Below are 15,706 nucleotides of genomic sequence, written 5' to 3' on the forward strand. Positions count from 1 at the left end.
TGCTTTGTGATCTAGCATATGATCTGTCTTGGCAAATGTATAATGTACACTTAAAAATAATGTCTATCCTACAATTTGGGGTTGAAATGTACCAAAATATTAATTCAGTTAATATGATTGATAGTGTTGTTTAGAACTTTTATGTATTTACTAATTTTTTGGGGGGGGCAGAGATCTAGATTATATATCAATTGCTGAGAGAGGGTAGTTGAAATCTCCAACAACGATTATGGATTTGTCTATGTATCTTTAGTTCTGTCGATCTTCACATATCTTGAAGCTCTAATAGATTCTTACTATTATAACATCATCTTGATAAACTGACATTTTTCTAATAAGAAAATATCCCATTTCATCTATTATAATACTTCCTGTCTTGAAGTTGATTTTGTCTAATATTAACACAATGATTTTATTATTTTTAATGCTTACAAGTTAAATGATATATTTTTGTCATCTTTTTACTTTTTTCTATTGGTATCTTTTTATTTAAAGTATATCTTTTGTAGCTAATGTGTGCTTTCCTTTCTTGCTGCCTTCATTTGATTTTATTGATTTTTGGTAGTAACATGTTTTGATTCTATTCTTACTACTTTTTGTACATATTGTATTGACATTTTATTTGTGGTTACCATTGCAATTACATAAAACATCTTAATGATATAATAACCTATTTTATCCTGACAATGACGTTTTATCCTTTAGAAAACGAGTCTACTACATTTATAAGTGATTTACTTACTTCCATTAGAATACTACAAGATTTTATATTAGTCTACATATTTATCTTTAACAGAGAATTAAATATTTTGTATGATTTTGTGTTGCTGTTTATTATCCTTTCTCTTTAAAGTAAAACTCCTTTTAGCATTTTTTTCTAACAGAAATCTAGGAATAATAAACTCCTCAGTTTTTGCTTATCTTGGAAAGGTCTTAATTTATTCTTCATTTTGAAGACTAGTTTTGCCAAATACAGTATTCTTAGTTGACAGGTTTTTTTTTTTCCTTTCGGTGCTTTAAATAAGTTATCCACTATCGACTAGCCAGCAAAATTCCTGCTGAGACGTTTGCTGATAATATAACAGGCATTCCTGTATATATTATGTACCATTTTTCTCTTGCTGCTTTCAAGATTATCTATGACTTTTGACAGTTTGATTATGATGTATCTTGGTTTAGGTCACTTTAGACTTAACTGGAGTTTATTGAGCTTTTTGAATTTTTGTGTTCATTTATGTCCTCAGATTTGAAAATTATTAGCCACTGTCTCTTCAAGGTTCTCTGCCTCTTTTTCTCTTTCATCTCCTTCTAGTACTTTCAAATGTATATTCTTCCACTTAATGATGTTTCATAAATACCCAGTCTCTCTTAATTTTTTTCTTATTCTTTATTTTTCTCCTCTGCGTCAGTAATTTCAAAAGTTCTTATTTTTTGAGTTTGATGATTCTTGCTTCTGTCTGGTCAGATCTCTAATAAATTTTTTAATTCAGTTATTGCATTCTCAGTTTCAAAAGTTCTCTGTGGTTCTTCTTCACAGTTTCTATCTCTTTGTTGATATTCTCATTTTGTTTATGCATATTATTTGTTTACAAATCATAGCTTTGTGCATATCTTTTAACTAAACTGTGCTGTGCAAACTGAAGCTCTCTCTCAGGCAGAAAGCTGCATTAATACAAAGTTCCCCCCGAAACATTTCCTTTCCTTCAAGGGTATACCCACTTCCAGTTTATCTATTTTTATCTCTTCAGTGTCTTCAATTATGTTTTCTTGTGTTTTTTGAAAGTTTATAGTCGTTATCTGCAAGACTAAGATTACACTGATATAATCTATTTTATTATTAAAATCATATTCCCCTTGCTTCTCATTCTGATACGTTATAACATAAATTATGATTATTTCAAGTACTTCCTTCAGAGGAAGTACACAGTCTTATGAAATTAAATATAAGTAGTATAGGGACTCAGAGACCACCTCCCTGACCATGTAACAGTGAATTTCAATTATTAATAACAGTGAGTTAACTATTTCAGAAGGGTGAGAATGGAATTTAGCTGCCTTTTTGTCAGAAGGAACAGCATCTACAAAAGCTGTAGTTGGAGAAATTGTATTCTTAAGGAAACAAGGAAAGATTGGTGTAGCTAGAGCAGAAAGAGTGAAAAAAGAAAAAAAAATGTCTGGGCATATATTCACAGTGGATCAGATCTTCAGAGCTTTATAACCTCTGTAAAGTAATTTGGTCCTCAGCTTAATAGTAATGGAGAGCTATGAAAGGATTTTTAAACACAGAAAGGGCATGATGAAATTACTATTTTACAAAAATTGTTCTAGCCACAGAAAAGAGAGTGGTTATGAAAAGAAACAAGAGTGGAGAAGAAAGACCAGACAGGAGGCTATTTTACTAATGGGACCAATCCGAGTTGAAATAGCTTATATTAGCTGATGTTCACATTTTGAGAGACTGCACAGATTTAAGAAAACGTTAGATAGTAAAAATGTTAGGACTTGAAAGATAATGGTTAGATAGATAAATGTGATAAAAGAAAATTGGTTTCTCTCGTGTGGATGTAATCTTTGTATGTTTTATTTGATAATGTTATTCTAAATACGTAAAATATTATCTGACACTCAGGAGGTCAAATTAATGAATGAAATGATAAATCCTGTTTATGTTTCACAACTGAATGAGTGACGTTACATTCTAACCAGAATAAGGAATATTGATAAATACCAATGAAACACTTTTTTTTTTTTTTAGCCCAGGTTGGAGTGCAATGGTGGAATCTTGGCTCACTGCAACCCTTGCTTCCTGGATCCCAGTTCAAGCAATTCTCCTGCCTCAGCCACCCAAGTAGCTGGGATTACAGGCATGTGCCACCATGCCCAGTTAATTTTTGTATTAGTAGGGACAGCGTTTCACCTGTTGGCCAGGCTGGTCTTGAACTCCTGACCTCGTGATCCACCCGCCTCGGTTGGCGTCCCAAAGTGCTGGGATTACATGGGTGAAAAACAATTTTTAAGTTGTGGTTTGGAAAAATCATTAGTTCATTGTTTGATATGTTGAGCTTGGGTAAGTTTTAAACATTCAACTGGACATATCAAGTTGGCAGCTAATTTTAAATTCTAGGGTTCAGAGGAAATTTCTGCATTCATGTGCATATTGGGAATCATCTTAATTCAGTACTAACAGAACCCAGGATAAAAAGGAAATCACTTAAAAACTATGCAGTTGATAGAAAAAGAATGCTTCAAACTAATTCATAAGTTAATTCACCTTTTACAGGTTAAATAAAGGAAGAAAAATTTCAAGAAGATTAAGAAAAATGGAACATAGGAGTAGGGAAAAAATCCAGGAAAATGTGGTATTCAAAAACCAAAGAAATAGACATTTTTTCAAAAAGCATTGCTAATTATAAGACAAATAAATTGAAGACTGTAAAAATATCTATTAGGTTTAGTTGTGTGAAAGTATTGTCAGCGTAAGTGAAATCTGTTTTCATCTCTCTCCCCAGTTCTTCCATGCCTCATGCTATTTTATTTTCTAAAACAGAGTTGAGGCTTAGGACACACCACCTCAAAATATAATTATAGGAGGCCAGAATATGCTACCCCAAAATAAACTTATTTGGCACATTTTCAGCATCTTATTTTGAGGAATTGCAGGCATAGGAGAAACTATGAAAAGCTGCCCTTTTGTAAAGGAAATGTACTTCAATAAAGGACATCTATATCAGTAAAAGTATCTGTATCAGGGAGAAGGCTGCTCAGAAACAAGTGATAATATCCGACAGACCTTCAATCTGCATAGCAAGGCAGCTGTTATTCACAAAACAAACCCTCCCCTTACCTTCCCCCATAACTTGTCTCTACCCACCCCATAAGCCCCAATCCTTTATTTATTTCTGTAGCTCAAGATGCCATATAAGCTTCAATCATCTGGCCTTTCTTGGAGTCTTACATTTTTGTGGGACTCTTGTGCATATCCATGTAATTAAATATGATTTTTCTCCTGTTAATCTGTCTTGTGTCAATTTAATTTGTAGCCCAGTCAAAGAATACAGGAGAGTGGAGGACAGCAAATTTTCCCTTCCCTTCATGGTTAAGGATAAACACATCAAGTCTTTAAAAAGTTATTTAAGTATATATTTTAAATGCATTAAAATATTATTTAAAATTACTGTTGAAAGATAGGATACTGTCGGCTGGGAGCGGTAGCTCACGTCTGTAATCCTACCACTTTGGAAGGCCAAGGCAGGCAGATCACCTGAGGTTGGGAGTTCAAGACCAGCCTGGCCTACATGGTGAAACCCTGTCTCTACTAAAAATACAAACATTAGCTAAGCGTAGAAGCATGTGCCTGTGATCTCAGCTACTCAGGAGCCTGAGGCAGGAGAATCACTTGAACCTGGGAGGCAGAGGTTGCAATGAGTCCAAATCGTGCCATTGCACTCCAGCCTGGACTACAAGAGTGAAACTCCATCAGAAAGAAAGAAAGAGAGAGAAAGATAAAAGGAGGGAGGGAGGGAGGGAGGGAGGGAGGGAGGGAGAGAGGGAGGGAAAAGAAAATGTTCTGAGAGGGACCAGCGTTTCTACTCTTTTTACTGAATCCCCATTCTAAAGTCTCTTTCCGGCCTCTAGCAATATGTCTTTCACTCATACTGTCAAGCCAACCAAAGCTGATATACAGAGAGGTTAAAAATATTTGCTTAAAAGCTATTTTTGTAGTTTTCTCAGCTCAAAATCAGCTATACTCCATCCCTGGATTAGAATATGTGTGTACTTTTGTGTGTATATTTAATAAATAAGTTAGTATTTGAAGAAATAGCCAATAATTAACTAAAGAGGTCTGTTCTCAGTGAGCTAGAGATACCTCACAAGGCTTTGGTAGTGAAAATGCATTATAGGAAGACTTTTTATTTTGAAGATCTACAGAAGATGAACTTTTTACTTCAATCTAGTTATTGATAGCTCAAGTAGGCAACTATATATTTGTAATTTACATGACTGAATATGATGTGGAATAAACACCTCTTCAACCAGAAAAATGCCTTAATAGGATGAAAGAGGATAATATTAATAGCAGCTAATATTAATCTCGCTCTTCACAGTTAATAAAGTGCTTTCACAAACATTATCTTGCAGATGTTTGTAACATCTCTGTGGGGAATGTAGTACAGGGGTCTCTATTATTTTAATTATCTGCATGAAGAATCTGAGTCTCAGAGCACTTAAAGGACCTGTATATGGACTAAGAAGGAAGTAGTGAAACAGGATAAAGTACATGTCTTCTGAAATTCTGTGCCTTTCTTACAGTCGCTATAACCTTAAATCTCATGTCTCCTACAATCTCATATTGCCTCCCTGTGGAGAGCCCACAGAGAGAAGTCAAGAAGTTCTAGGATGAGAATAATCACAATGCTAACCTTATCTACACAGACTCTAGGTTTCATGGGGCCTTTCCTATGACAGAATCTCCTTTGTTTCTTCCATTAGCCTAAAGGGGTTTTTCTGTTGTTGTTGCTGTGATGATGGTGATAACCTAGTCTGAGAGCCACTGAAGTAGCTTAGGTACTTACCTGGCCAGGTGACTCAGAAAGGAGGGAATGACCCTGTTTCACATAATACTAAAACCTTTCGGCTATTCAGTAAAGAGTGGCCTCCCTCTCATTTTTCTTCCTCTCCTGAATTTGCCTCTGCTCCTTTGTCTTATTTTCTCTTCAATATAGGAAGTAGCTTAGGTACTTACCTGACCAGGTGACTCAGAAAGGAGGGAATGACCCTGTTTCACATAATACTAAAAGCTTTGGGCTATTCAGTAAAGAGTGGCTTCCCTCTCATTTTTCTTCCTCTCCTGAATTTGCCTCTGCTCCTTCGTCTTATTTTCTCTTCAATATAGGAAGTTTTAAAAGTAGCTTTAAAACTAGGACAAGTGGTAGAGCCATGTTAGGAACTTCTTAGTGGAGCTGAATCAGATGTAATTTCAGTGCAGATTTTTCTAAAATAAATTGAAGGAGGAACTTTTCTTTGGTTAACGTGATCATGGACTTCGGTGCATCAAAAGTGGAAAACAGTTTTAAAGAAGAGTGGCCTTGTTAAAGGTTCCAACTCTGTTTTCAGGTGATATGGGCTTGTCTTCTAACTATCGTCTAAGGAACCTCACTAAAAGCACCATCCATGTGTCTTAACCTGGTTTTCTTGAGAACCCGAGATGAACGTGAAAGGCATATTCTCTATTGCTTTTTTAGGGAGAGTGATTCCAGGAAGTAACAACAATGGATAAAGGGAAAATAAAAAGCAAGGTGGGAGAGTTAATATAAAGATTTATTGTTGAGTAGTCTACCACAAGGCGTCACTAGATCGGTCATTCCTATGGGACTATCCTCTGAAAAACTATACAAACTGTATATCAACACAGTCTCTTCAGGAGAAAAAGGATATCATTTATACTCCAACTCTCTGCTCCTATTGAGCAAATGCTTCCCCTGTAAGTTTTTAAGTTCCCCACACTTCTCAGTTGCAGACATATGGGCCCAAGTGGAAATCCACAGCTTCCATCTTCAGTGTCGATAAGGAAGTCCAAACTGGGAGGAAGAGTACAGTGTGGATGTGAGACTAGACACTGTCAAGTTATACATGTGTGAAGTTAGGAGCCATGTGGCTACAACTGGAACAAAAAGCAAATGAGACCAAAATAATCTAAAATGGTTCATAAAGGGTACAAGATAGAGCCAACTGTAAACCAAAAATAAAATTCTAAGCTCTTCAACAGACTGGATAGATCCCTCCTCTCAGCCAGGGCCATTCCAAAGTAAACCAGGCCATGATGGGAAGGGGAGCCAGATACGTCTCATGCATCATACCCTCTTTTCTTTGCAATTCAAACACAACTAACCAGCATTAACATTAACACAGAGATCTGAAGATTGACAAAGCAGACTCTTTGTAGCAATAAGATACCAAATTCCAACTTGGCTCTAATATAGTATCATATGATAGATATCAGGCCCTGAAAGAAATTGAAATGTCTTGCTCTGAAATATATTTCTTTGACATATTTTTAATGGCCCTAAAAAGCTGGTAGCAGTCTTCATCTATATAGTAAGAACCTTGGTCTCCACAACCCCTTATCTTAGAATTAGAAAATCTTGGAATACACCTATGACCTGAAGCCCCCACTTCAAGTTTTCCCACCTTTCTGGACTGACCCAATGTACATCTTACTTGTTTTGGTTGATACCTGCTTGTAATTTCTGTCCCCTTAAAGTATATAGAAACAAGCTGTAATTCAACCACCTTGGGTACATCATGTTCTCAGAACATCTTGAAATTGTGCCTCAGGCCTTGATTACTGATATTTGGCCCATAATAAACCTCTTTAAATCTTTTACAGAGTGTGACTCTTTTTATCAACATCACCCAGTGCACCACTCTGATTTCTCATATATTCTATTATATCTGGCTGCATGTACCAACATAGAGTCTCATTTTTGTGAGAACAGGATGTCTTTACTTTTGTCCACTCTGTCTCCAGGTCTCCAACTAGACATTGGCCACTTGAAGTCACTTAGATGTGAAGACTTAAGGTAAGATCGTTTTTGTTGTATACTCGAGTCTCTGCTGCTTCATTCACCAATGAGGCTGTAATTGATATCCATCACCTTCCTTCTTTACTTCTTATTCTAGATCTCCCTTACTCTCACCCAGCATGTTGGCTGGTCTGCGTCACTTGCTTGGCAAGTTCTAAGTTCTTAGTTATCTTCCTGAGCTGTGGTTGCTGCTAGTGTTCATTAACTATTATCACTGAATCTGAAATTCGTATGGCAGTTCCAAATACTGTCCCATCCCTCCCTACATTAAATAGCAGAAAATGTCACTCCTCAGGATAATCTAAATTGATTGGGCCCTTATTACATAAATTCCTTTCTTTACTGGTTGATCCATTGTTTTGAGGAGCCAAAAGAAAGCAGGTGGTAGATATAGTTATGATAAACCTTATTGTGTCCTCTGGAAGAAGTGTTTACTTTTCTGGGAACCAGAAACTCTAACTTGGCAAAGCCTAAGATTGCAGTGACAAGCTTTACAAATTATGTAATTGGGGCCAGGAGAAGGAATGGTGAGAGGCGAGGATCTTATTTCCTCCCTTTAGTTCCCAGATGAATGTATATATTTCCAGACAAAGCATTATATGTTACCCTTTCCTCTGAAAGAAAAAGGGAAGGGAGAGGAGTACATTTTACATTGTTTACTTTTCAATTGCATATGCTTTATGACTGCTTACCTTCTCTTTCACATTGAAAATCCAGATCAGTCCAGCTTGGTTTTGGTTTTGGGGCTTGGGGTTTTTGGGGTTCTTTTATTTGCTTGCCTGATGGTTGAAAAAGAAGGAACATAATATAGGTTGTGTGTGTGTGTGTGTGTGTGTGTGTGTGTGTGTGTACATGTGCGCCGTACACTTACGTACCTTTCTATCTATCCCAATGCCAAGTCAAAGACTGTGACAGTCTGTAAATGTTGGTCATCTAGTTCCTCCTACTCTCATAATTCCAACTTAAAACATCCTGTGCTTCTGATTTGATTTCTTTTCCTATTCACACCCCCACGGCACTTTGTTGTGATATCATAGTCTAAACTTACAACCTGTCCCTGTTATTTAAGGAATTCCCCACACACATCTGTCCATTTAGCTTAAAACAAGCTGTGGGGATTTTCGTTGGTGTGTGCTGTGTGGGTTTCCCAGATGGAGTCTTTATTTTCAACACTTGCAGCTTGCTCAGTCCATTCTGATGCTAGGATGGTTTCCTTCTGTGAGTAAATGTCAGTGAGGTGTTCCAGGCAAAGCTCTTGCCCTCATAGAACTTATGAATCTAGGCTGTTCCAGGAATAGACCGCCTATTCCTATATGAAGGTGAACATTCAGAAAAAGTATATTAGCTAATCCAGCTTTAGGAGATTAAAAGAATTGACTCTTGCTGCTGAAGGCCAAAGGACAAACTTTGCTGTACACTATAATGCTTCACCAAACCAATTATATGCACACATTTTTTGCTCATGTACAGGAATATAGTAGATACACAAAAAGCGTGTGTGTATGATTTTTATTCTATAAAAGTCCATGGGATCAAACATGAACTAGGAACTGTGCTAGGAGCAAGCAGAAAAATAAATAATTTAAATGAGACATAAACTAGTGAGGGTGATAGGAAAGGCACAATAAACATGATAACCGAAGACTGAGTAAGGTGACCAGTGAAGAGTCATGGGTTTCAAATACTATAGCAGACTTAAAATTCTTTTAAACTCTGAAGCACTAGTTGGACATTAGCAGGCTATCGTTGGGTAACAAGTGGGTCAACATTTGGCTTTGGGGCCATTATCTCTTTTATTCTATGTTCTTCCCCCTCTGCCCCCGCCCCCACCCTCCGGGAAGCTTTGTTTCAAGAGTCATCAAAATCGATTTCACTGCCATTGTTTCATCATATGCTTTTGGGAGAGTCAATTTCCTTCTGAGAAGTTTCACCAGCTAGCATACTGAACGTCAAAGCATGGTACCTTCCTGTATTTGTACATCCCAGTATTACCTTTCTTCTTTGAAATTATACAAAAATATACATATAATTATATATAATAAAGTAAATATAATTAAGCACATATAATAATACACATTTCTCAAAGGAACTCTTTCATGGAAACCTAGTAAGAAAAGCAAACTACCTTAGTTGAATTGGAGGAAGTGCCAGAGCATGCCTTACTCAGCTGTCTCTCTGTTACCCTTACTTCTCTGAGTAAACTCTGTGAAACCATGATCTCATAACCTGGTTTGAATCCACTCTATCATATGGCCTCTAAAACATTTCAAATTTTGGCATTTGTGAATCTGAGACTGATAATATCTGTGCGACCCTGTGTCTTTAGCTGCTCAGGCTTCCAATCGATGGTATAATCAATCTTGTGGCAGAGTTCCCAATCTCCCAAGCTCCTCTTGTTGTGATGCTCTACCTGCTCCACTCATTCTCCAGTTTCTGCAACTGAAACCCTGCATTTGACCTGCTTCAGATCTCTGATACGGAAATTTATGAGGTATCAAGTACTTTTAGCCCCTGAGTTTTCCCTGGACTTGGTTTAGCCTTCAACTCTGGCTCCCTGGTCTTGGATACTACGCTGAGCTAGAAAATCCTGCCAGTTTTTCACTAGTGACCCAGACTCAACAACTAATTTGCATGACCAGTACATCGGCTGGTCTTCTCTAGCTCTCTGGCAGAAAGTATTTACACTAAAATCTTGGACAAAGTGTACTTCTCCTAAAAGTGCATGTTTTTCGGCAATCACAAAAAGGAAGAAAACCTTAGATTAATTTCTGACCTACACAGACTCAAATTGCAGCATTACAGAATTGCAGGAACATACGAAGACATCAGAAAATCGCAGCACCTGAAATCTAACAGCTCCCATCTTTACTGAGCTGAATGTACTGGAATTACCAGGGAACCACCAGAAAGAAAAAAACAGAATTCGGGAAAGGAAAAACATATATTTTTGACCCTATTTCTCTTTGATACAGGCTGTGTGAGAAAAAGAGATTGAAAAAAATTTTATCTTGCTCCACCTCGTGGTGAATGACTGCAGCATAATAATTCCTGCATAGTTTCTTTAAAACAACAACAAAAACCAAAAACGTCGCTATGGATCTCTTTGCATGTCTTACATAAAAATTGTCTGAAATTGAAAATTAAATTGCAATTCTTTTGCAACTCTATACCTACAGCATAAGAATGGAAACATCTCAGGTATTCAGTAGAACAGCAAAACAGATTAGAAACTATAGTTAAAAAATAATTTTCAAGACATTCTTATGGTGAATGTCAATAATTTTTTGGCATACGAGAAGTTTCTGCCCCTGTAGGAATCAGTATGTCTGAAACATTTAAAAAGAAGGAAGGATGGAAGGAAGGAAGAAAGAAAGGGAGGGAGGGAGGGAGCGAGGGAGGGAGGGAGGGAGGGAAATGAATTTTCAGAACTAACCAGGAGCTGATTTATGTGCAATACGAGTTTTTTCAGAGTTCATAAAGGGGAATGTGTGCTCCCCTACTCCCAAATTTCTGACTTATTTTTAACTGGTTAATTGTTAATATGGGTCTTGTTATTTAAATGATGTTCTTTTTTATTGGCACATATGGGTCAATTTTCTCCTTTTGTGTTTTACTCAAACCAAAGGCTGCAATCTCAGCAATTTCTTCCTTACAGAAGAAGCTGTTTTTTGTTACAACAGTACTGGGCTGTGCTTCAGCTATCCATAACACACCCATTATATATAGTCTCATAGGAGGCATTGCAGGTCCAGTGTCCAGCCAGAAATGAGAACCAGAGATTGGTATTTTGTTTTTGAGGTGTGACTAACCCATAACCTTCTCAATTCCAAGTAGTTTTATTTGTTTTTCTGTAACTTAGTTTTAAATATATTTTCAAATCAGAGACTGCCCCTCAAAATGTAACCCCTCACCAAGAGAGTCTTGTCTGAGAAGTTTCTGCAGAAACTTCTCTCAGATTTGAAAAAAGACTGGATTGCAAATCACTTTTGGGATGCGGTTTAGTGAAGAAAGTGAGGAATTGGCTAACAACATCGTGAGTAGCAATAATACTGTATATAAAGATATTGGTGTGTGGAGATTGCTTATATTATTCTAGGCAAAGGTCATCTAGGGGAATAATATGCTTGCTTTTTGGTTCTCTTTTGAGGTACTTACCTTGGGGAATAGGAAGCATAAGAAGCGTTACAGAGATGTACTTCCTTGGGCAGGAACAGGTTTACAGCATGATAGACACTCGTTGTGAGGAACGTCAAGTGGTATGAGTATGTGTATGTGTGTAGGGGAGGTTGATACTTACCAAATCTCTTGAACGATGCTAAGAAATCCAAAGTATAATACCAAGTTTGAATTTATCCAAATGACATCGGGGTAACATCACAGTGTTTTAAGCAGGGAAATAGTATAATCACATTTATATTTTATAACTATAGTCAAGTTTCCATGTGTAGAATAAACTGGAGGAAAGCATACTGAAAGGATAAGACCATCTAGAAACATATTCAATAGAAAGGGCAAATGATAGTGATTTGCCTAACCTAGTGGGATTATGGATATTGAAATTTGCTGTATTCTAGAGATACTGATAGAGAAACAACACAACTTAGAAATGGCTTGGATATCTCCGTGATGATAAACAACAATTTAGAAAATATGTGCTTGTTTCAAATCTTATTGTGAACACACGCAACTGTTTGCCTGTGAATTTGTTTTTTTCTGTCCATGGGAGCATATTGGGTCTACATTCAGGGGAAACTAGAAGTGCTAAAGCTATTGCCCCAGAAACAACGCTCAACAAATGACAGAAGGAAGCTGACAAATCAGTATTCCAGTTTCCTGTCACTCTGTCCCACTAGAGTTCTAGGGTTCCCCAGCAAGAGTTAGCTCCAATTACCAACAGTTGTAAATGACTTCATAATGCCCCCTGTGCTAGCATTCCTCCGTTTCCTGTTTTACTTCTCCACTCTCTCTCTACTCCCCTACCAGCATTTCTTGGGAAAACCTGAATATTTGTCTTATTGTCTGTTTTGGATAAACACAAATGATGACAGCTTTCACTAGAAAGGGATGATGTTGAGGGAACATGAATAATTCATATTTGGGAAAGATGAGATCAATATACTCTATTCAGATTGTTGTAGTTTAGCCCTTAGGGTCTTTCTGGTGTCATGGTAGAAGACTGCTTCCAGAGGTCTTGTTTCTGGAGCTTTGCGCTAAGGATTGCTCATCTTTTGCTAATAGTCTTTTTAGACATCTTATTTGTTCTTCCACTGAGTGCTGAATTTGTTTTTGATTATGTCACCTCTGTTAAATGAAATTTAATTGTATTATACAAATTGCATTAGAGAGTATTTTTGGCATCACTTTTAGTTTTTTATTTCATTTAGATAGGGTAAAATATGGTACTATAACCTAAACTGTGCTCCTCAAAATCCACAAATTGAAGCCTTGGCTGCCAATGTGACTATATTTGGAGATAGGTCCTTTAGAGAGGTAATTAAGGTTGAGTGAGGTCATAAAGGTGGAGCCCTAATCTGATAGAGTTGGTGTCCTTATGAAAAGAGGGAGAGACACCAGATCTTACTCTCTCTTTATTAGTTCTGACAAAGGGAAAAGTCCATGTGAGAACACCACAGCAAGAAGTCAACAAGCCACAAGCTAGGAAGAGTTCCCTGACCAGGAACAGAATCAGCGGCATCTTGATTGGGATGCCTATCCTTCAGAACAGTGAGAAAATCAATTTCATATTAAGATACTCAGTCTGTGGCATTTTGTTATGGTACCTTGAGCTACCTAATATATATGAGTACATTAAAGTTTAAATTAATGCTTTTACTACTTATTTTCAAGCTTCAACATTTTCCTTCCTACATTTTAATTTTCTTTTTCATAATGTTCTTTCTTAAGAGAATGAATTTTGGACCCAGACCATCTGTTACTTTGGTCAAATATCTTAACTTGCAATTTTCTCAAATGTATGAGGATGATGATACTAATACTTTCTTCCTCATCAGCTGGCTGTCTAACACATTAATTAGAATGAAGCCTGGAAACATAAAAATATCTTTTATTATTGCTGTATGTTTTCGATTTTCTTCAATATTTTACATGAAATTTTTTAACAAATTAAAATTTGTTATTCCTGTATTATTTTTTTGACATAGCTTTTTCTGTCTTCAGTTCTACCCCTTCTCTTGAATTTCTTCTTGCCACACACTTCTTTCCCCTGTGTAGATAGAGCCTTACAAGCTCATCCTTATTTTTCTTCACAAAGGGTTGACGAACAGACCATCCATTGAAATTCTTACTGAATCAATTGACAATTGATTCAATTTGGTCACCAGGCAACATATTTTAGGAAGAGAATGTTGTGAATGCTGTTTTGCATTTATTTTCCAGGATTAAGAGCTTCTTCAAATAATCTGCTTTGTTCAAGGATCTACACAAGCTTAAAATAGCACTCATACTGTCTGCACTTGCTTGCTCATTATGCCATAAATTCCTTCTAAACATATACATCTATACCAAGTTGCCATTGTTATAGAAAGCAGATTTATGTGTTTAGAAGTAACGTCAGAAAAGAAAGAGCATTTGGAAAGACTATCAAGAAAGATAGGTTGTCAAAAAATAAAGAAAAAAGAAAAAAAATGTTAAGAAAACTGATGAATGCTAAAATACCCTACAACAGTTTATCAGTATGAGTTAGCTCTTCATATTCTCATAGTGCATTCTAGAATTGGGACCTTCTTTTCAGGCACTTTTTCGACATGGCCACTGGAGGGCATTGCCAGCCAGCAGTGAGGGAGGTTTATAGCAAGTCCTTAATGAGAAAAGTTAAGGTATGAAGGTCAGAAGTGGCAATAGCTTCAGACAGCAAAAGGGCAAACATGAAAAACTAAACTATAACTACGTGTCTCCTTGCTGGCACTTAGACTGAGGTCTAAGAAAGAGTTGTTGAAATACGGTGGGTGTTTGCCTTAGATTTTATTTTCCCTTCTCACTTTTAACATTGATGTAATATAGTTACAGCTTTATGGTTGCGTGGGCCTCATATTATTTGATCAGTGTGTTCCCTAACAGTTTGGTCTAAATTGAGTTTCTGAAAATTTGAACCTATTAATGAAGATGGGTGATCTCTATGAAAAGATGGCATGAGCATCTCTCTTCAAAATGGGAAAAAGTCCTTTAGGAAAGCAATATATTACTTTAACATTTGAAAATACCTGCAAATTTCTTATAAATTGATTTATAGTGTGACACATTGATAAGCTACTTGAGGCCTGATTCACTAGACTGACATGCCACCCAATTGGACCAGTGCCAAAGCATGAATTAGATCTCCAACAGACATTTAGCTTATTCCTCTGCTCAGGGGGCCAGTGATGCTTCCTCTGATCACCTTGAAACTGTGAGTCTGTGAAAGCGCAGCACCACCTTACAGTTACATTTCCATTCTAACTTCTCTTCTTATGCCTTGAAATGTCCAAATTTCAAGACTATGGGGAAAGGGTGATATCTTAAAATTCTAATGTGTTTTAGTGTGCATATGTGTGGTTTGTTCATGTAAACAAGTTTACCGTTAACCTTAGTTCTTGGCAACCCAGCGTTAAGTGACTGGTTTTGCACTTGGTATGGCTGAAATGGCTACTGAGACTCACCTTGACTGAATTACAAAGGCCATCGAGATGTTCTAACCTCATGTTTCTGGAGAAGTTTTCACTTGGCTCTTAGCACTATACCCTCCTGGATTGCCTCTGACATCAATGACTACTCCTTGTCAGTTTCCTTTACTCCCCTCTTCTCTGTGGTGTTGGAGCAGAAGCGCGCCCAGAGATCAGTCACTGCATCTGTTTTCTTCTGTTTCTGCCTCACTTCCATGTTGATATCCTCCAGACTCATGACTTTTAAAACCACTTATAGGCCCATGATTCCCAAATTTATATCTCCACCCTGAATCTCTCCCATTCCCACATACTCCAAATTCCAGCCTCCAAATGCCTACAACTCTACTTAGGTGTCTGATAGATGTCTCAAACTTAATATGTTCAAAACCAAACGGCTGGTATTTCTTCCAAAATGTGGTGTTCCCATCTCAGTTTACAGCAGCTTGTAGTTTTCTGTGTGAA

The sequence above is a fragment of the Callithrix jacchus genome, chromosome 15, assembly GCF_049354715.1.
Source record: "Callithrix jacchus isolate 240 chromosome 15, calJac240_pri, whole genome shotgun sequence".
In the NCBI taxonomy this organism is placed as follows: domain Eukaryota; kingdom Metazoa; phylum Chordata; class Mammalia; order Primates; family Cebidae; genus Callithrix; species Callithrix jacchus.